This window comes from Drosophila rhopaloa, unplaced genomic scaffold, assembly GCF_018152115.1.
Source record: "Drosophila rhopaloa isolate 14029-0021.01 unplaced genomic scaffold, ASM1815211v1 contig_3, whole genome shotgun sequence".
NCBI classification, from domain to species: domain Eukaryota; kingdom Metazoa; phylum Arthropoda; class Insecta; order Diptera; family Drosophilidae; genus Drosophila; species Drosophila rhopaloa.
Genome location: NW_025335123.1, coordinates 8149727 through 8160452, shown reverse-complemented (window position 1 = coordinate 8160452; position 10726 = coordinate 8149727). Strand labels below are relative to the sequence as shown.

General features: G+C 38.6%; 1 long non-coding RNA gene across 1 annotated transcript; it reads right to left on the bottom strand.

The window, feature by feature from the left end:
* Positions 1-8023: 8023 nt before the first annotated feature.
* LOC108046423 lies at positions 8024-9041 on the bottom strand. The gene is made up of 4 exons (XR_001769383.2): positions 8911-9041; positions 8660-8855; positions 8345-8600; positions 8024-8291 (listed from the first exon to the last, which is right to left on the bottom strand). It is a non-coding gene; the product is annotated as an uncharacterized LOC108046423 (long non-coding RNA).
* Between the last annotated feature and the right edge of the window lie 1685 nt (positions 9042-10726).

Below are 10726 nucleotides of genomic sequence, written 5' to 3'. Positions count from 1 at the left end.
CAAATCCTTTAGCCACTTGCCAATTGAAAATAAGCCAAGTGCTGTGTGCAATATCTCTCTCGTTCTTTTCTCCTTTTCAAGGCGGCTACCCATTAATAAGCCAGTTCACACCCAAACACCTGGCGCCCTTGGCTCACCTTTGGCACCTCCCACCACCCACTATACACCGCCCACCTTCTCACTCCCCCTTCTCCTGGTTAGCCACTCAAGGACCAACACGGCCAACGTGCGCTTAATTAGTCCGTTTTGTTTAAAACGATTCTGATGACCATGGAGCTGATGATGATCCTCATGTTCCCCATATACGTACCCACATAACGTGTGTGCATATTCAGATAAATGCATATACACATGCTTATATATGTTTGGGCGTTTCTTTTCTATACTCTTCATAGGGGTATTATGATTTTAGAGACTTTAAAAAAGCTAGATATCATTAATTTAATTGAATTTATTTAGATAATAAATGGATGCTGTGGAGAGCGAGCAACAACCTAAGCTATTTTTAAAAGCAAATTTTTCACCTACATTTCTTTCTTTTTTTTTGCAATTTAAGTCTTTTAGTAAGCTTAATTTAAACTAGTAAAAAAAAAAACACTATCACAGGATAAAACTGTATTTTAATATTTAAAAAAAATAGTTGAAGTTTTACAGGTGTATTCATTTGGTTCTTACATTTAAGCAAATTGTTGAAGTGTATCTGTAAAACCGTAGCTTTTCTTTTAGTTCCTGTATATATTTTTTTCCCATCTCACTTCCTGCAGGAGCTACTTGTTTGCCAGCAATTCAATTTGCCGGCTTTCTATACTCGTACACCCACTGGTTTTTTTCATGTATTTATTCTTTTTTTTTTTTTTGCATTTTCCACGCCGGTCATTTCTCCCACTTTTCACTTTTTCGCCGCGCTTTTCTTTCAGCCCGTGTTTGCGTATGTTAATCGAAATGTTTGGCGGCCTGAATGGGGGGCGTTGTGTATATATACATATATGGACATATTTTTTCCAACTCGTTCATCGCACATGTGTAACGCGGCTTTGTTTAACATTTAATGGAGGTTAATACCTGGCAGCACGTCCATTTTCCGCGGAAAGGGTCAAGTGCAGCATCAAAAGCGAGGGTTGTGTGTCCAGCATATTGGGGTTCGCATCTGCAGTTTGCACGATACAATGAGTAGGTGGAGGACCATTGGGGGAATTGGGGGATATTCGGGGGACCGGGGCTAATGTTATTGCCACCACATTTGATTGTTGTCCATTTTCCCGGCGCCTGCGGGACTTCCATACTCCTCGCAACCCCCGCATTTTCGATTGTTGTTGCAAATAGGCGAGTGATTTTACGGTTAATTGATTTTAAAGCGATTTCGCTTAAATGTTATCTCTGCATTGTTGTTATTGCGGCTCCAACACTGGATCATTTTGGGGATTTGAAGTGGGTTTTGGTTGAGGTTTTGGGGGATTTTTCGTTATTTTTTTTCAGTTGTCTGTGATTATATTTACAGGATTTTCTTTGTTGGCAGGGTAATTAAAGTGCAAGGTGTGGGTTGAAGTGAGCTTCAAATTAATGAATTGTAATTAAAGAAATATCCACTTGTTTGGTTTTCTAGAAAAACAATCATTGGAATACTTAGTAATTTCTTTAATATATTTCTATTTTCTAATAATTATAGTTGGCAATTCACACAACTCCATTAAAACGAAGAGAGTTTAGGACCGTGTCAGATGCTCTTTATGTATTTGCTTTGGCTAACCCAATTTCGCTACCCAAATTGTTTCATATCGACAGCGAGGCAATCGGTACAACGTCAATTATGTTACAACTTGGGGAAATATTTAGCCAGCCCCCTTAAAACCCTGCAATTAGAAACCATCCACCTAAGTGACCAACAAAGGTCCTGGCCAAGATTGTACTCGTGTGTTCATTAAAACAATAAAAAGAACACACGCGCTGATACAGATAGAGATGGAGATACGGATACGGATACGGAACCGAAGGCCTAATTATGATTTCTCCAACTGACAGCGGTCAAAACAGCCTTGGGAGGTTATTATCGAGGGGTGGCATGTCCAGTCAGCCCAAAGTCCGCCCCCCAAAAACCTTTCCTTCAGCTGACCAAACGAACGTCTATCTGTGCGTAACGCAACGTAATTACACAACATTCTTAGCTGGGCATTTCGCCAGTGGCTATTTGCCCATTGGTTTTACGAGCGTGCTGCACTTTTGCGGCCATCATCGGGATCAGGATCCGGGACATCAGGACATCAGGACATCAGAGCATCATCAGCAACCCCGAAACGAAAAACTATCCCACAATAACCGAACCGAAGCGGTAACTGTAACTGTTTACTGGAGGCTGTGCCACCTGCCCGTCCACCGATTGTGTGGGCGTACACCGTAAGAAAATTAGACCTTAAATAATATTATATTCTAGTAATTATTTATGAAATTTTTCGTATGACTACCAAATGCTTTAGTATGCAGGAATAGTAAAATAGTATTTAATATCTCCATTTAAATACGTGTTATGCTTTTATTTTTAAGAAAATAATATAAGGGATTTTCTATGGAACTCTTGCTTTTTACCGTATCTCTCTTTCTGTGTTTTCTCGATACAACTAATACAATAAATGAGAAACCTAGTCAATTTTTTTAGAGTGCTCTTCCAGTCCCAGGAATGTTATTAGCAGCTTGCGTGCAAAAACATTTATGAAATTCCCAACCCCATGGAGGACATCCCATGCCTCACCACTCTCCGTCTTTATGTGACGACGCAGAATGATACGAAAACGTTTCGTCATAAACTTCAATAATCGTAAATATAGATTTCTCCATTTCCCCTATCCTCGTAGGTTGAAATTAATAGTTTTAGGCTTTCGTCCCAGCATCATCGCATCGCATTTCATTTTCCCGTTGCCTGGTCAGTTATATTGCCACCCCGTACCCTGTACCCCGTAGCCCCCGTATCCGCCGTATCACCCGGAACTCCCGAAATCCCCATCTATGGGCCGCTTGTGTGTAATGCACATTTATGTCGCCGGCCAGTGGCTAACAGTTTTATCGTTTCGTCAATGTCATAAATTCTGATCTAGTAGCCGAAATTGAACTTAATGCGACATAGACACAACAGACCGGCAATGTGAGGAAAAAGTCGCATCACAAGACGCCACATTTGGAAGTACAGTTGTGCTTGAACAAGAGAAAGGTGTAAATTGTCAAAGGGATATATATTTAATAAACAATTTAATCTTAAATGAGTTTGGCCTCCTTATCCAAATGTGAGTTTTTTAATATGAAAAATAATATGACATCCAAAGAACATCTATTTTTTGATGAACTTAAAAATGTAATATATGAATTTCATTAAAAATGTGTTTGAATTACAAAAGTAAAGGGTCTTAAAGTGACCATTGGCCTTCAGCATACACATATATAACCTAATACATATAAAACTAATTCGAGACCCTGGAGATGTCCAGCAAACGTTCTCCTTCTCTACTTACCAGCCCTTGCCAATAATTACATGATATGATATATGCCCAGACACATCGATAATCGCGGCTGGATAAATTATTATGGTCCCCCCTTCTCGATTGGTAAACCCCAATGGGTTTTCAGCCTGCTTCTGATTCAGATTTAGATTCTGGTTTGGGCTTATTATTTATGTTGCAATTAGCGGTGCATGCTTTTAGGAACTGAACTGGTCAAAGGCGAGCAATTTTAATGACCATTTGAAGCGCATTTCGTTGTTGGCACTTTATTTTTATTTATTTACGTACGAATGCGAATCCCTGCGAGGGGTGAATGGAGTGAGGGTTTCCAGTTTGGGTTAGGAAATTCCTTATCAAGATGTTCGGTCGCCAGTTCTAATTGATAGGGCGGACACGCCCACCACTGCCGCCCGCCCAAGCCGTTCGATATATTCGCGTGTTCATAATTTGAGCAGAAGTGGAGCGGTTGAGCCCCCAAAATGCCACGGAAAATCCACAAACACATTGTGTGCTAAATTACTAAATCACAGGGTGGTTCGACCTGGGATTTTCAACGGGTGCGGGTCAGTTCTACCAGTTTTACCATGGATTTGCACAATTTCTTGGTACTCGCCGTGTTGGCGTGTCGATCGCTCATAATTCGCTTTCGGCCAAACGACATGCCATGCAAGCAAACAAAATCGAAAATTCAGCACGAACATTATCGATAAAATTGCCATTAAAGCACCGCCCGGCGAACCTTATCGATAGTTTGCATCGCTCTCCGTCGGAACGGAATGGAACGGAAGTCGATTTGGATGATGAATGAAGCCCGATGAAACGGTGCAGATAACCCAGGGCCAACTTTCCCCCAAGCCAGCCCCCAAAAACGGCTCGACAAGGGTTAACCAAATGCCAAGGGGTGCGCGGATTTTCGGGGGACTTCGAAACTAAAACCAACATTCAAAAACAAAGAAATATCGTTGGCTTGACTATAAATTAGATTGAACGATTAGAAATCTATCAAACAAACAGAAAAACAAAAGCCTCTAATATATGTATCCATTTAATTTAAGAACAGCAAGCTCAATATTTGAAAACTTATATTGGTTTTGGAATTGGCTTGACAGAAAGGTGACCCCGACCTGCAGTTCTCGAGGGCATTGGTGGACCAACTAGAATTCGAATTTAAAGTGCCATAACTCTAAAAGTTTGTGCCTTAATTTTCCAATGATATACCAATACATTTTTTAACCCTTCGTTTTTGTTTAAGCTTTAAATTTTCTGTCAAATTAATAATACTACCGGTTTTTGGCATTATTACCCTTAATAGCAGTCTATGATTCAACTATTTCCAGATTAGTTTTGATATGTTGAATACTAAACCATTATTTTTCAGATGTGCACTTCTTTGTCCATAATTCTTCAAAGCTTAATCGATTGATCTGCATTGAAATTGGCTTTTTAGAAGCAGGGCTTTGACAACTTAACGGTCAATATATCGAATAATTTTTATACCCGCAGTATTATAATTTTTGTCAAAATTAATCAGGCCTCCGACCTTTAAATAAACTTGTCAGTCCCTCCTAGTTGCTAAGCATTTCCGTCTGTTCGTCTGTCTGTTTCTACGCAAACTATCTCGATTTAACTATCGAGTTCAACCACACACCTTCCATTCTTTGCACGCAGTATAGGATCGGCCGTATAGCCAAATAATTTTCGGAAATGCAATTATTTTTTTTTTTTATATTAAGTTATTTTTTTGGTTTTTCATTTCAATAAATTTGACCACCAAATTTCATAGATCGCTATATCCTATAGCTGCCATATAACTGATTGATCGGAATAACTTTGGTGTTTGTTAAGTTAGGAAGTTGGGATTTTTTATGAGTATTAAGAATGCATCATATGAATAATTTTGAAGAATATAATTTACAGAGTATTCTGCAAGGGTATATTAACTTCGGCTCCGCCCGAAGTTAGCTTTCCTTTCTTGTTTCAATTATCAGGCCTGCTTTAATCTTTCGCTTTCTAATTTCCCCTCTTTTCACTCTCGATTCACACACACAATTCCATTCTATAAGCCGTTGCAAATAATACAATTAAATAAATTTACGTGCGCCACGCAATCTGCATACATAACTTGGTCATAGAAGCAACCACTTCTCAAAAACCACCCCCAACCACCGCCCACTCAAGGACGGGGGGCAGCGCCTGAAAGTATGCAAGAATTCATAAAACTCCGAGCCAGCGACTGTAAAGAAATCAAATGAGTTCGACTGGAATGGGAGCTAGGAATAAAGCTTGAGAACTCGAGAGCTCGGTTCAATCATGCAAAGTGGCGGGCAACTAAAAAAGCGGAACAGCCAAACGGGAAATAGAGGAAAATCGCGGGGGAATATTTTTTGTTGGGGGGGAGATAGCGGGAGCATGACAAAAATATTGCCAACAAATGAAGTCATTTGCATGCATGACAATTGTTATTGCATATTTTTGGCGCACGCGCTAATATCGAAATTGACAAAATGCCCCAAAAACCAAAAAGAAAAAAACCCTCCTCATCAATTGAACTACCCTTTTTTTCCTTTGTTGCTGGATGGATTGTGCTGCTCCCTTGTCGACAAAGAAATTTATGCCACATAAAAAACTATAAACGTCTATAAAAATATGAAAAAAGAGCTGGCAGCCAGGCAATAAAAAGAATTGGCGACAACTCCGGATATATGAGAATATGCTATCTTTATAAGGACGGAAATCGTCCAAAAGTGCGATAGATTTAACAGCATTTTGCGGCTTGTCTGGATTTTTTGTACTCGTCTTTTATTTTTGGGGTTGAGTTGAGAGGACATTGAATCGGAAAGGGTTTAATATACAGCAATCTGCTCTAAATTGATCTCATATTCTAGATGAAGTCATCTCTATTTTGGAGTGGGTGTGGATGATTAAGTTTAGGGGTGCTGAAAATGGAATGGAATTGTTCAGAGTGAAGCAAACGTTTGAAGTTATGCAAGTATGCAATTTTCCAATGCTATGGTTTAAAATAATACATATATTTTCCCATGTTGATGCTCCCAGGACATAGAATACATATTATTTATTTTAATTTTCGGCTTCAATTCAAGAGGGACAGAAGGTAAAAATGCGAACTTGTTTCAGGGGTATATCGCATAATAAAACAACACGCCCAAAAGGTGCAGTCGATGTCAGTTGGCTTTTGGCTTTGACATTTGATGAATTACACGCATATAGCAGCGGCAACAACAACTAGAATCAACTACACATCTAATTAGACTGGGGACACAATTTTATTGCACACTCACTTTGAGTTTGGAGGTCGGGGGTCAAGAGGTCGAGGGTGTGGGATGGTGTGCCTTTTGAGGTGTGTCCCGGCGATTTTTCACACCACTTGCGGTGGCTGTTGTTGCCGCTTCTAATTAATTAATTAGCTTGATGACAAAACAAACGCGCTACTGATGAGCTCGAAACAAAAAGCAAAAAAAAAAAAAACGTAATGGAATTGGAAAATGTAAATTTAAACGGGCGACAAGGTTAAAAATGGTGTACAAAATTGGCATTTAAAGTCTCAATCATTTCTCAAATTAGAGTTGATTACATTTTGTAATAATAATTGCAGTCAAACTATTAAGAAAAATCTCAAAATAACTGAATGACATGGAAAATATAAATAGTTTCAAAACAGTAACTCTTATGTAATTATTGGTAATTAATTATTATTTAATTTTAAAATCCAGCTAAAAGATTTGAATTCCCAATTCAGTTTAAAATTTAATATTCGATATGCTCTTTTATAAAAATCAATAACTCCCCTCTCCCATTTTATATTCCCAGTTTGAAACGCAGGAAAACTCTCAAGGCCGTTTATCATTTGCGGCTCATAACTTTGTGCAATATGCAGAAGACGGCGAAAAAACCCAACCCCCCGGGAGAACCCACCCCCTCCCCGCCACGCCCCCCGTGGCGAGGGCGGCATGTGAAAATGCAAAGCTGTCAATGAGTTATGTTTGGCGCTATCATAAAATTTGACAGGCCTCCACCCTCCGATTTCGCCCACCCATTGGCAGCCTCATCGAATCGCTCGCTTTGGAGTATGCAAATGTTTCCCGGCGGAAAAGGAAGCTTACACTTAAGAAAGTCGATGGAAAGGATTGCGGCTCCCCTCTCCAACTCACTCTACTCCATTTCTCTGTGTCTGGGTTTACTATTTACACTTGATAGTTTTCTATAGATTTATTAATAGATTTCTGCGGCAGGAAATGTTGTTATTGTTGATAAAGAGGCGTGGCATGTTCAATTATAACATATAAGGGAGAAAAAAGATCCTGAATGACCATCGTCCGATTTTTCCCGATTATTTTTATGTTGATTGCCGTTTTTATTACCAGCCAGTTAATTGCAAACTATTGGCGCACACACACACTTGATGCCAATAAAGTAGGGTGGTTATGGAGCCCCTAAATTTGGGGGTTCCGGGTATTAGAAATTATGACAGCCTTCCTCACCTCCCCGCAAATCCTGGAATTTATATAGAGACCATAGACTGAAGTTTGCTTCTTTGCCGAGTGTATTTTTGTTGGTGTCTTTACAAATAGATGGCCATAAAGTAGGCAATAATAGTGCCGGACAGAAGGAGCAGGAACACGATCCAATAGAGTGGTTGAATGGTTTAAGTCTTGGTGGTGCAGCTCGGTGGTTGACTTCAGTGTATATCCCAATATCAAGGAATTGGCTTGAATTCACAATTCAGTATAGAGATGTACCGTCCTCCCTTTTTTGGCATCTCTTTTCGATCTTTCAAGTGCTTGCCGTCTGGAATACAAAACATATTTAATATTTTACAAAATTAATATGAGGGTACTAACCATTTGTCGATAATTAATGGAATTCATGGTCGCCCTGATGAACTGAACTACTGCACTGCAAGGCTCGTTTCACTCCTCTGAACTTTTTGCTCTTAACAGGGAATTTTTAATACTCCAAATTTGAAACAGCAGATTTTGTAACTTCTTTGTTTTCTAGTCTTTTTATGGTCGTCCTTTTTGATTGAAGATATTGGGCGCAAAGTGGGTTGCATCAGCTTGAACCGGCTCGATCAGAATCATTTAATTAGTCGCTTAGCTAAAAAATGCAATTTATTCATTACACACAGCCAGAAAAAACTTGAATAACAGACTTACTTTTGGGTCGTACGTTCAACTGAGTGTTTTAGTTTTTTTTCCACGCTCTTTTTTTTTTCATTAGATGTTATCTAAGTATTTGATGTCTTCTAAGTATTCGATCGTGTGTATGTAATGTACGTGTGGTGTAAATGTAATTTGTATATTATGTGTATTTTTATGCATTCGTTAGTATTTAAACTAGCTCGTCGCTTGGCTATGAAATGCAATTGATTTATTACACAAAGTGAAAAAAATTGAATATTACTTACTTATTTCTAAGTTTTTTCCCCTTCATTTTTTCCTTTCATTCGATGTCCTTTAAACATTCGATGTCATCGAAGTATTCGATGTCACTAAGTATTCGATGTCACTAAGTATTCGATGTGACTAAGTATTCGATGTCACTGATATTCGATGTCACAAGATCGATGACTAATTCGGTGTGACTAAGTATTCGATGTGACTAAGTATTCGATGTCACTAAGTATTCGATTTTGTGTATGTACGTGTGGTGTACGTATATGACAGTAATGCCACATCGACGTGAATCGCTTAAAAATCTGTAGAGCAGAGCATCAACGTACAGGAATCCGATTGGACACCCTCCTTTTTCACTTTACAACTTAAACTACGTTTTAACTTTATAACTTTATGCTTAAAACTAAATGTAAAAACCGACTGAAAATTTTGTTTTGTCTTGTGATTGGTATGCCTGATTTTGTGTCTGACTTCTCCAACATGCTTTCGTGTACTGAACTCTGAAGGGACTGTTCAGCTTAAGTAGCACTTGAATCTAAAAGCAAGGATAGGTTGATCAAGAAAATGGGTACGAATTTCAAATCAGTTCGGGCTGGGCAAAACATACTGAGATAACTTTTCTAAAAACATATCTGATGGTTTTTTCAACATTTTGTTTTTTAATAATATTAATATGCTTGATTGGATTGATATCTTAAATAACCAAATTGTAGATTCTTGCATTTTATATTATCTTTTTACATTTACATCTGTGTAAATGCGAGGATATTTGGCTCTCGACAATTTGGCATTCTTCACCTCCACAGTCTCCAGATCTCAATCCCATTGAGCACGTTTGGAATTCGTTAGAATAAAGGATCCTTTTTTTTTTTTTTTTTTTTTTTTAAAAAAGTATATTTTTATTTAAAGTTTAACAAGTTTTCTGCTACCTATGTGGCAGCTTGAACAGGTTGTAAATATAATATTGATAACATAAGTATAATATAATATACAATAATTCACATTTCTTGTTCAAGAGTATATAATTTTTAGCTTGGAAATAATAATATTAATTTATATTTATATATATCTCGATGGAAGATCGTGTGGGTGGAATCTTTTCAGTCTTCTTTTTGTTGGTCTACTAGTAAGTCTTCTGGCCAGGGAGTTAGGATGAGAGCCAAGTCGTCTGATGTAATTTTCCGCGTGTGTCCTACATACATCGCCTATCTTAGGAATTTTAAGATCTCTTTCGATGTCTCTAGTTCTCATGTACCAGGGGGCATTGCAAAGTAATCTAACGATTTTACTTTGTGCAACTCGAATTTTGTTGAGGTTCGATTTAGCCGTTATACCGTAGACTTGTAGCGCATACTTCCAGATTGGGCTCAAGATGGATTTGTAAATGCAAACTTTGTTTGCCAGTGATAGCTTATTTCTCGGAGACAGGAGCTACGACATCTTGGCTGCCTTTGAAAGCACTGACTGCTTGATCATTGTTGTGTGTCTCTGAAATGTTAGTCCTCTGTCCAATATCACACCAAGGTACTCATAAAAAGTTTCGTGACGAAGGGTAGTGCCAAGCATAGTGATTCCTGAACAATCCAAAGGTCTTTTCGCGAATGTGACACAAGCACATTTGCTGCAATTAATGCCTATGTTCCATTCAGTGGTCCACTTTTCGAATCGCGTCACATACTCTTGAAGTCCTGCTGTTGCAATGTCTATGCTAGTACTCCTGACCATTACAGCAGTGTCGTCGGCATACGTAGCTATGAGCATGTTATCCTCGTCAACTTTTGAACATTCCCAGGAATCAGGCATATCTGAAGTGTACAGTGAGTAGAG